This window comes from Ictalurus furcatus, chromosome 8 (assembly GCF_023375685.1).
Source record: "Ictalurus furcatus strain D&B chromosome 8, Billie_1.0, whole genome shotgun sequence".
Classification (NCBI taxonomy): Eukaryota; Metazoa; Chordata; class Actinopteri; order Siluriformes; family Ictaluridae; genus Ictalurus; species Ictalurus furcatus.
In genome coordinates, this window is record NC_071262.1 from 21,353,195 (window position 1) to 21,365,301 (window position 12,107).

At 38.3% G+C, this 12,107-nt stretch overlaps 1 protein-coding gene across 1 annotated transcript in view; it reads left to right on the top strand.

Moving 5' to 3' along the window:
• Window positions 1–11,675: 11,675 nt before the first annotated feature.
• The window catches only part of c8h12orf4 (chromosome 8 C12orf4 homolog), a 19,855-nt gene continuing 19,423 nt past the window's right edge, over window positions 11,676–12,107 (top strand). The window contains exon 1 of the mRNA XM_053631434.1: window positions 11,676–11,751. The gene's annotated coding sequence lies outside the window, so the exon portion shown is untranslated. The remainder of the gene's footprint in view (window positions 11,752–12,107) is intronic.

A 12,107-nucleotide genomic window follows, 5' to 3' on the forward strand; every position in this document is an offset into this window, starting at 1 on the left:
TCAGAGGTGTCCACCGTGAGCAGCAGTGAGGACGGCTGTGTTCCAAAGCACTGCAGTGACTAGTGAGCGGTCGGGTGGAGGGGGAAGAGTATGAGTGTTACAGCACCCTTGTCAGCGATCAAACTGGCTGGTGCTGACATGCATAGCCAAGATGAAGGAAGCAACTTGAGGCTTGGACAGTGAGTGATTGAGGCAGGTGCAAGTGGGCCATCATGTACTGGATTGCAGGAGTGTGTGTGTGTGTGTGTGTGTGTGTGTGTGTGTGTGTGTTTTAAACTTAGTTTCAGGTGTTAAAAAAAGAAGTCAGTCAATAAATACAGTAAATAATACAGTCTTACAAGTTGATGAAGGCTAATAAGATTGCATCACTTGTTTGACAGAAATAAAATGTTCTTCAGGGGTGATAAATGGTTCTAATAATGACATTTTCTGAAACTGTTTGTTGTACAGTTCTCCTTCCAATCTGAAGAGTGCTAGATTTAATCTTTTATTTCTGAGAATGTAGTACTCATTCTAACCCATATTCTTCATAAAGGTCGACCTTTTTTTTGTTTTAATTAAAAATGCTTATCTAAAGCTCTCTAGATTTCTAATGAAATTCTACTTGGAATATCTTTTGATGCTCTATAAGGTTCTGCAGAGAAAACTAAAGAGCCCCCCACCCCCCAAGTTTCAAGTTTCAGAATTCTTTTATAAAAATCAATCTCTCTGTTGTGGCATATCACTTGCAGTTTGGCCCATTGCTTTATGGTTAGTTAGTGTAGAACTCCTGGGTACTACACTCTTAGAAAAATGGGTTCCTCAGGGGTTCTCTGGTCCACTTAGAATATTTCATGAAAGGGAAAATTTCTATTGTATGCAGAGGCTGGCTGAGGGGCAGGGCAATAAAATAAAAAGGACGCGTCCTATTAGGTAACCCATTGGGTCACTTCTGCATGTTTCCTCACATGTAACAGAGCCCTAAAGGGCACATCATCACATTTTCTTACATGTAACAGCACCCTAGATATACCATACAGGGTATTCAACACATAAGACAAGTGGCACCCTAGAGGGCACATCATCACATTTAGCAGCACCCTAGAGGGTATTTCTTCACATTTTGTTCGCATTTAGCAGCACCCTAGAGGGCATTTCAGCACATTTTTTAAAATTGCTATGAGCAGCATCCCAGAGGGCATTTAATGTCATTTTCTCAGAGAAACAGCACCTTAGAGGGCACTTCATCATATTTTTTGCTTTTAGCAGTATCCTAGAGGGCATTTCATGACAGTTTTTCTGAGAATTGGCACCCTACAGGGGATTTCATCAGTTTCTCAGGGACATGCACACCCCAGGGGGCACTTTATCACATTTTTAGCATTTAGCAGTACCCTAGAGGACATTTCTTCACATTTTGTTCGCATTTAGCAGCATCCAAGAGGGCATTTAATGACATTTTCTGTGACAATTGACACCCTACAGGGCATTTAATCTCATTTTCTAGCACAAGCAGCACCCTAGAGGGCATTTCATCACAATTGGTCAGAGAAGCAGCACCCTACAGGGCATTTTATCACATTTTCTCATACAAGTGGCACCCTAGAGGGCACTTCATCACATGTTTTGCATTTAGCAGCCCCCTAGAGGGCATTTCATCACATTTTTTGGCACAAGCCACACCCTAAAGGGCACTGCATCATGTTTTCTCGCATATAGCAGCTCAGTAGAGCACATTTCATCATGTTTTATCTATTTGAAGGGCAGCCCTTACAGCAACTAAGGGGGCAACTGTCTCAGGTCTTTCCCTTAGATCTTAGGTCTTTCCCTTTTGCCATGGAGTTACCTTGGAGTTACTTGCGTTCTGGTTCATTATGTATCAAGATGATCTCATTTGTACTTGTAATTGTTTTCCATCAAGTGAATGCACTACTCCAGAGTACTAACACTTTAACTCTTGTGTTTGGTTGTGACTCTCACCATCCTCCTTTCAACCATCTCTCACTTGTGTCTGTTCAGTTGGTGGAAACTTGTCTTAACAGCACTTTAACAATTAGATACTTTGACTGTAGTCTGTCTGGCTTATGAATCACTTTGGATAAATGTGTCTGTCAAACGAGTAAATGTAAATGTAATTCAATCTTGTTCTCACAAAGTCTCTTTGTAAGATGATGTTGGCTTGCCTGTTTATGTACTTAATTAATGAAATTCATAAAAATGTGGAAATCCAGGCAGAAACCTAATAGGTAGTGCTTAATACTGTTCCTGTGGTGATGAAGGAGGGTTGCTGTTCATCCATTCATCTTCAGTAACCACTGGTGGATTTGGAGCCTATCCTGGGAACACTGGGCGTGATGCTGGAATACACCTTGGATGGGACACCAGTCCATTGCAGGGAACCTTGCACACACACATTCTCACACACTCATTCCCAACATACACACACATTGGACCTTCCAGGTTAGGCCAAAATCTGAATACAGATATGGATAGTTGGAGCACTAAACAGATACAGTTACAGATATGTTCTCGTGTTACACTTTTAATGTGTGCGTTGCTCTTGTGTATGTGTATTCAGACAAAGCCATGCTCTCATTACCCCTGGGTCACTGTGTAGCCCTGCAAATCCAATTATGCCTTGTTATGGTGAGGAAGCATCCAAGCTGGCCCACGTTACCATCCATGACACATCAAATGGCGGCGATATGCCTCAAACTACTAGAACAATGAAGTGAGTGACAACCTGTTGCTTGCACTACAGAGCAGTACAGGATGAAGTTGAGTTCAGTTCAGTTCACAAAGCGCTACAGGATGCTAAGCATACCATTTATTCACTGTATATCAGTAGTTCAATGCAGTGGCTTATCATGTCCATTTCCAGATAAGACACTTTGCCAGCTTGCCAACTTATAGCCATAAAGTGGATCAGTGTTTCCACACAAATCACTTGATCATGAAACAACAGCTTCCTTGATTAACTAGCTAGCTAATATTATTGTGGGATGGCAATGATTTCCTACTCACATGTTTTGAGATACACCTAAGCTTTAAAAGTCTAAAAGCAACCCTTGTTTCTTCACTATTCACTATAAAACAGATATTAGCAAAGCAAGGATAGCACAATTAGCCATATGGATGCTACCAAAGACTGTGTACCAAGCAAATTCATGTGTTTGGCCAAGATAATAGCCCTCTAGCTTTTATGAATTTCTGATATAGATACAGAGCCTGTTGTCATGGCAATCCTTCAAATGCTAGCAATATTTCCTTATGACTTTATAACAGGAGAGCATTCCCCACAGGCTACATTCAATGTTCATCCAAACTAGGCTTGTCTGTTCTTGGTCCACCATAGTGAAATAAGATGTGGGAAAAGAATCTATTAAAGTATCTGACTCATTCTCAAGATTAGGTAATGTTTATATATCACGTCTATGCACAGAAGATAAAGCAGCACATGTCATTAATTTACCATTAATTGACCATCAATAAAGATGTAGCCTCAGGCAAAATTAAGTCGCAAAGTTATTGCACATGAGTAACCCTATAACAGACAGTTGAGAGTCAACAGCATTCCAGATTAAAGTATAGCAGCTCATTTTGAGCCATTTTAGACATACTATTGTTCAACTGTGTTCAAGGTAATATCATTAACCAGGTTTCAGCAAGATTTCCAGCCCAACTACATCTCAAACACCATACAAAAGACCTAAAACTAGCCCAAGCAATCTGGGCATTGGAAATGGTAGACATTTCTCTTCTTTTTCTCTGATCTTATTTCATAAATACAGACATTATCCACTCCATAATCCCCCTCTCCCTCTCTTTGCAAAATACAATATCTTAAAATAGAAGTGGTTCTGTACACATGTACTTACACTTTGCTTTTTAATTGTGAAAACCTATTAGATTTCATTCAGGTTATTTTACAAGGTCTTGGTGGTAGCAGAGTATTTTTAAACAAGCCCAATCTGACAATCGAGTCCTGTCTGTTGCTTCCCCCATTAATGGGGCAGAATGATTCCTGCCCCAATGGGTCTCTTTTATGCCTCCTTTTGTGGTGCTTTGTGTGTGCAAGTTGTAACAAATTGTAATACCCACTTTGGGACGTAAAAGCTCATGTAAAGCTTCATTGACTGCACTTACAGTTATAGGCCTGAGTGGCTACTAATTATGTTCTATAATAGTGAAGTTCAAACATTCATGCAATATTTTGGACTGAAATTGCAGTATAGCAACAATAGTGGACAATAGCACATAGCTTAGCAGCAAGCTAGCCAGTGGACAATAGTCAGTAGCTTAGCAACATGCTAGCCAGCCAACATTAGGTGCAACTTTGCCTTGAATGCAGAATTAGTGCTTGTTGCAGTTCCTATTTTTAGCCAGTAGGTCAACAATAACTCTATGGAGCTAAATGGGGAAATGAACTCACAGAGCAAGCAAACAAAATCAATGGAACATTAAATGTCAAATAGCAACATATTTTTGGTCTATCACAAGAGATAATTAGTATTTCGAAGTAATATAAAATTGTATAGAGTTGTGAATGAGGATTTTATGAAGATTAATATATGTTGAATGGCTAAAAAAAATACTGGGTCTCTGCCCCAGTATGAAACGAGCCACGACTGAGTCAGAAACGAAATCACCACATTAAAGTGGAGTATCTCTTTCTGTGGGAGAGAATCGAAACCCGAGGGTCACACATCAGGTGAGGAGTTCATCAGGGTAATGGCTCCCTCACCGAGACCTGCTTTGTGGGGGGTTTGGCAGCTCAGTTCCCTGATGTTAATGTGTAATTCCCCTCAACTTACCCCTCTGTTCAAAGTACATATAATGCCTTGTTGCATCTGCGAGCATGTGTGGGTATAATGCTCAGATGTTCCTGTAGGTGTCTGTCAACATAATTGTACGTAAACATGTATGCGTCCACTAGGGGGCAGTGTCATATGAAACAGAAAGGAATGTACAGAAAAAGACATTTGTACAAGAAAGTCTTGTGTTCCACTGTAGTATGGAGAATGAAGACAAATACTAAAGACATCATGAGTAGGACAAATTGTAGCAATATTACTCTAAACTGTGTCTACCACTGCCTTATTTCCCCTAACAAAAGCACACTAAATGTTTCTATTGTGGATTTTAGTAGGGCTTCAAAAATAAAAGGGACGACGAGAGTCAACAAGCTTGTCTGGCCGCTACTTAATGATTTGCATTCTTCCATCTAGTTGTTTTTTTCCTTACCAGAGTATGGTTCATGCTATTGTTTTTGACTGGCTCCCATTTATGACTTGTGCACTCATGGATTTACAAAGAACACTAGCAGAAGCAATATAACTAGCAGAAGCAATTTTCTTTTCACAGTACTGTGTACTTTGTCAATAATTTGCCTTTTCACCAGGCAAATATAATTTTCATTGTGTCTGAGCTCCTAGCTTGAGAGTAGCCTGTTGCAAGAGAATCAACCAATCAGTTAGTCTATTTCTCGTGTTCATTCAAATAACAACCCTCGTAATAGTGTTATATGTATATATATAATTGTATTGTGTATATATATATATATATATATATATATATATATATATAAACACACACACACACACACACACATATATATATGTATATATATATATATATATATATATATATATATATATATATATATATATATATATTAGAAACAGACAGTAAAATAAATAAATAAATAGTTCAGGTCCTACCACCAATGCTTTTGAATTCAATTCCCTGCTCGACCAATCAGCATTTTCCTGATGCACAGCACAACAAACATTACAAATACATTGTTGAAATTCTGGAGGTGTGTGTGTTGTTTGCTCTGCATGCTATGCTTACCTACAATCCCTTTCTCTGAGTTATGGCAGAAATACCCTATGTTTACAAACAACTATGCAGAGCTATAAACCAGCCTTAAGCCCTGAGTTACCTTTTAAAGAAAAGGGGAAGACTAGAGCAGTGTTGTTCTAGCTTGGGGGTGGAGCTATTTTCAGGGCTGGAAAAATGTAAACAGAAACTTTAAAGGAAGAAACTAATTAGATCTGCTGCATGACAAGATTCCAAATATTCCAACTTTGTTTTATTTAAAAAATCTGGTTTTAGACAGATTCATAGAAATAATTGGATTATTATACTCCTATAAAAGTCACTAAACATTACAACCTGCATCTTTAAGTTTTATTATTATTTCATTTTTTATTATGGTTATATATTATTTAATTTAATTAAGTGTCTTGGTGTTTTATTGCCTCAGCTTCACAGATCTATTCTTGTTGCTATATATTTTATGGTTTAAATAAATAAATAAATAAATTAGCAGAAGGTGATTATGTGTTGAGAGCTCTTCCTTCACAAACAGATGGGGTGCTGCATACCCTTTTTAGCACAACCAGAGAATCTCTGTAGAGAGGCTGAATTAAAAATAACGCCTCCAGCAGCAGAACCCATATCAGTCTGAGCCTGTGCGCCAAAGTAGCAACGGTTTCCATGGCAGCACACTTTGTTAAGGACTCAGAGTTTCAAAGAGCATTCAAGTTTTTTTTCTGCCTCTCCTTTTTTTGCTAAATGAATTTGGCAAAAAATATTCACAAATATTCCCAATTATGTAAGAACAGACGTCAGCATAAATTTGTTATCATGCTGTCACACTGGTGTGATTCATACTATTCATAACTTTGACATCAAAACCAATGAATAAAACTCTTGACTAATCCCCCCACCCCCACAGACAATCCAGACCAACCCCACCCACTCCCACAGACACTATTGACCAATCCTACCCACTCCCACAGACACTATTTACCAATCTTACCCACTCCCACAGACACTATTGACCAATCCTACCCACTCCCACAGACACTATTTACCAATCCTACCCACTCCCACAGACACTATTAACCAATCTTACCCACTCCCACAGACACTATTGACCAATCTTACCCACTCCCACAGACACTTTTGACCAATCCTACCCACTCCTACAGACTCTATTGACCAATCTCACCCACTCCCACAGACACTCTTGACCAATCCTACCCACTCCTACAGACTCTATTGACCAATCTTACCCACTCCCACAGACACTATTTACCAATCTTACCCACCCCCAGAGACACTCTTGACCAATCTTACCCACTCCCACAGACACTCATGACCAATCCTACCCACCCCTACAGACACTATTGACCAATCCCGTCTACTCCCCACAGACACTCTTGACCAATCCTACCCACTCCCACAGACACTCATGACCAATCCTACCCACCCCTATAGAAACTATTGACCAATCCTGTCTACTCCCCACAGACACTCTTGACCAATCCCACCTACTCCCACAGACACTATTGACCAATCTTACTCACACCCACAAACACTCTTGACCAATCCTACACACTTCCACAGACACCACTGATCAATCCTACACACTTCCACAAACACTCTTGATTAATCCTACACACTCCCACAGACACTCTTGACCAATCCTACCCACTCCCACACTCTTGACCAATCCTACTCACTCCCACAGACACTCTTGACCAATCTTACCCACTCCCACAGACACTCTTGACCAATTTCACCCATTCCCACAGACACTCTTGACCAATTTCACCCATTCCCACAGACACTCTTGACCAGTTTAACCCACTCCCACAGACACTCATGACCAATCCTACCCACCCCTATAGACACTGTTGACCAATCTCACCCCCTCCTACAGACACTCTTCATCAATCCTGCAGTTATTATTTGCTGTAAAAAAATATTCTGGAATTTCTACAATAAATATTGTGTTTAAATCAGTATGATATATGTTTTATAGTGCAGTACTGGAGTCTGCATAGAATTCTGGGAAAATATCTACAGTACTGTCAGATTATACTGTTGTAACTAAATTGTAAAAACAAAGTTTTTGGGACAAAATCACATGGAAAAAAACTTTATTCTAACATTTGGCTTGATCTCTAGGTCTATAAAAGTGAGACAACTGAAACAGGGCCGTGAGCCAGCAGAGGGGATAAAGTGCACATTGTCCAAGTGAATTAGAAAAAAGTGTTCACAGTTGGAATGAAGGGTGCATGGATACAGACCTTCTGAAGAAAGCATGCACGCCTAGTAAATCATCCCAGCGAACAATCACAATGGCGCCTAGCCTTTGTTCAAATGCTGAAAACTTCACACTGATTGACATACAATAAATCCAGTGAAAAGAAAAGCAACTCTTCTTTTTCACTGGAGGAAGGTTATGCTTTCTTTTATTTATAAAAGGATTTCTTGGATTTCTTCCATGCACATTCTATTCAGGACACTAAGTCCTATATTTAATATTTATACCACAGCCCTGTTGCATTCTTGATTCTGATTGGCTGACAGACGTTCTGAGGTGTGCAATTATTTTTCAGTAAATGTACGGCTAAAGTAGTTCCAGTCAGGTCTTTACCGCATTACAGTTCCATAACACTTCGCCAAGTTAAACTGAAATAACTGTTTGTCCACCAAAGCACACAGAGACAATTTAGATTTTCCAGAAATAAGTAGTTGAATTATTAGAAAAATAACGCACATCTGAGGTGGTAATGCGGCCACGGGATGAAACGGAGGCTTGAGCCATTGTTATGCAGTTATTGGCGAGAGAGAGAGAGAGAGAGAGAGAACGTAATGAGACAGAAAAGCTGGTGAATAAGTATTAATATTTATTTATTTATTCATTGTATTTTCTGCAGTTATAAAAAAAATAACTAAAAAATCCTGATAACAAGTAGGCCCATGGGCGTTAGCTGAACTCTTAATCATGCGGGGCTGAGTCCAGATTCTTCTCCATCAAAAAAACTTTCAAAACGTACTTCGAAGTAGACAATTATTTTCTTGCATGTGAGCACCTGTGAAAGGGCGCACGGTGGCTTAGTGGTTAGCACGTTCGCCTCAGGGGGTTCGCTACGGGGGTTCGATTCCCACCATGGCCCTGTGTGTGCGGCGTTTGCATGTTCTCCCTGTGCTGCGGGGGTTTCCTGTGGATACTATGATTTCCTCCCCCAGTGCAAAGACATGCACGGTAGGCTGATTGCCATGTCCAAAGTGTCCGTAGTGTATGAAATGGTGTGTGAATGTATATGTGAGTGTGCCCTGCGATGGTACCCTGTCCAGGGTGTACCCCGCCTTGTGCCCGATGCTCCCTAGGATAGGCTCCAGGTTTCCCCGTGACCCTGAAAGAAGGATAAGCGGTATAGAAGATGGATGAATGGATGGATGGTGAGGGCCTGTGAGATTTTAATTGCTTAAAATGTGAAAATTGGACACAGCGTTGGATTTATCATAAAACTTGCCTCGGGTGTTATCACTGTTTGCAGGACTACCAGACAGATAAAATATCAAACTTTTTGGCTATCTAACAGGAGACTAGGCTAGTTTGGTGTCACTAGCCAAGGGGAGGCACAACTAAGCTATCATTTGTGTGGGTTTAGCTGCTACAGTGCCATGTAAAGTACACTATCTGTCCGTATGCTCTGCTCACATCATGTTCACGTAACTTTGAACTCATATAGAGAGTCACACACCTTGTTTTCCTGCTCAGCATGAGAGGATGTTAGTGTTTCAGTTTCAACCAGGTGCAAAGTAGGGTCACACACAATATAATATATTCCAATATTTTAAGTTATATTCCTGACAACTACTGACCCCAAGTGGCAAAAAGTAGTTTTGCATCACAGGCAACACTACTGCCAATGAATAAACCATACTCATATAACTTAAACAATATAATACATTTGAATGACAATTTCAGTGCTTATTTTAATCGCACTTTGTAGTTCAAAATCTCAAGAAGCTTTACATCACATATACTTTACTTCACTTGATTACAGTGAATCAATTGAATACAGTGATTATGAATAATTAAAGATGAATAATGAATCATTTAAGTTTGAGGTACAGTTACAGTGATGTATTTCACACCTGTGGATTCACTGTGGGATGAATGATTACTTTAATAAACACATTTTTATTAGATTATTTTGTTAGGATTTTTACTTTTTTTAAAAAAAAAATTATTTATGATGAATTTTATTTGTATTGTATTTGTTTTTAATGAAATAATAAACAAGTAGTTTTATAGTAATATACTGCTACCAATATGTATTTTATATAGGAAATAAAGGAAACACATAACTGTTTTAACAGTGGTGGCTAACAATAATGAGATGAACGACTTAGTTAATAAATAATTATATGTAAAAATATAAGTAATAATTTTATTCCATTCTATTGCTTTCGAATGTAAACAGTGAACCTTTGTGTGCCAATTTAAATTTTCATAATACACGACGCACATTCGTTACACACATGCCTCCTACATTTATCCTGTAATTTAGCGAGAGTTTTATAAATATTCCAAAATATTTTAAATAACACCCACTTGTATATTAAAGCATTAAGAAACGTACAATATATGCAAATCTAGATTACTGTGTGTCAAAAGTGCGGTTACTAATATGCGACCTGCCGTTTGAACGACTGAATCAAACAAGCAACGAAGCTGAAGTTGGCTTCTTAGTCTCAATTTCCGTTCCACCTTAAAAGATCCAGCACGTACCATCTTGCGCCTCTAGACGGCGCCATAAAACGCATTAAGCTCAGTTACGTGATCTTTGTAGTCTACATGAAAATTAAAATTACAACCTGCTTATTTCGTACGGCATTTAAAAATATGGCAAATGCAAGTGAAAGTTTGTTTAACAAATTTTATAAATTCTCAATATTAAGAAATTTTACCGTAGGATTAAAAAACAAACAAACAATAAACCCGTGAATTTAGCAATGGGTTAGGGTTAGGGTTAGGCTCCTACAGTAAAATTACTTCATATTGATCAATATTTAGATAATACATCACACATATCACGTGCAGCTGCTAGATCTTTTAAACATTTTAAAATTGAGGAGATCATGGTATAGGAATCAGACAGAAAGTGCAAATTCATATGTCTATTTTTTTTTAATTAGACAGTAAAAGTTCTTCATATTCAGTATTTAGACATTACACATTCATTTCATATGCAAATATCAGATTTTTTAAAATATGGTTTAAAATGAGGAGATAATGGAATAGGATTTAGGCAGAAATGGGCACTTTACCTGCATCCAATTATCTTAATAGTCACAGGGCTATTATTAGAAAATCCTACAGTATAATTACTTAATATTGAGTATTGTGATAGTATATTACCCTTAGTTTCATATATAATTGTCATATTTTGAGATGCTTTAAAAATGAAGAGCTCTAAGTCTCCATCTAAATCTCAAATGCTCACAGTTCACAAGTCTATTATTACAAAATTCTACAGTCTAACTTTATACTAAGTGTTTTGATAGTATTTTACACCTATTTTCATATGCATTTGTCAGATATTTGAGATGTTCTGGACATTAGGAGATAATGTTACAGGAATTAGACAGCAGTGCAACCGATGCCAAGTTCACAGGTCTATTATTAAAAAGTCCTTCAGTAAAATTTCTTCATATTGAGTATTTATACAATACATTACATATTTTCATATACATTTGTGCTATTTTTAAATGAGCTCGAATTAAGTAGATTTTGATCCATTTTTTATGTACAACATTCACTGAACTGTACAATATGTGAGTTTAAAGCGTTTTGGCGCCATCTACAGGCTCGAGATGGTAAATTCAGGATCTTTTAAGGTGGAACGGGAAATCCGAATAAGCAGCTGGCGAAAAAGAAACCAACTTTAGCCTCGTCTAACAGTAAGTGTGCTGTGTTTACTGTTAAACTCCACATTGAAACGTTAATCACTTTATTGGATTAAAAACAAACTCGTGTGTTATGTAGGCGCTTATAGAAATCGCATGTTAAATAGTAGGCGAAGCTTAAATTTCATGCGGGAAATAGCTAGCTAGCCAGACTCGTGCTAGTGTCGCCTAGCTAAGGTGTTTACTAGGTCGGTGTTAATTGCTCTGATTGTTATTACTGTAATTTAGGTCTTGAAACGCATTATGCCATTGCATGTTGGTATATTGCATTTTTGGTATATTGCACGTGCATATGCATTGTCTTCTTGTGTGTAAACATCTCTCCAAGCAATTTTAGAAATGACATTTCC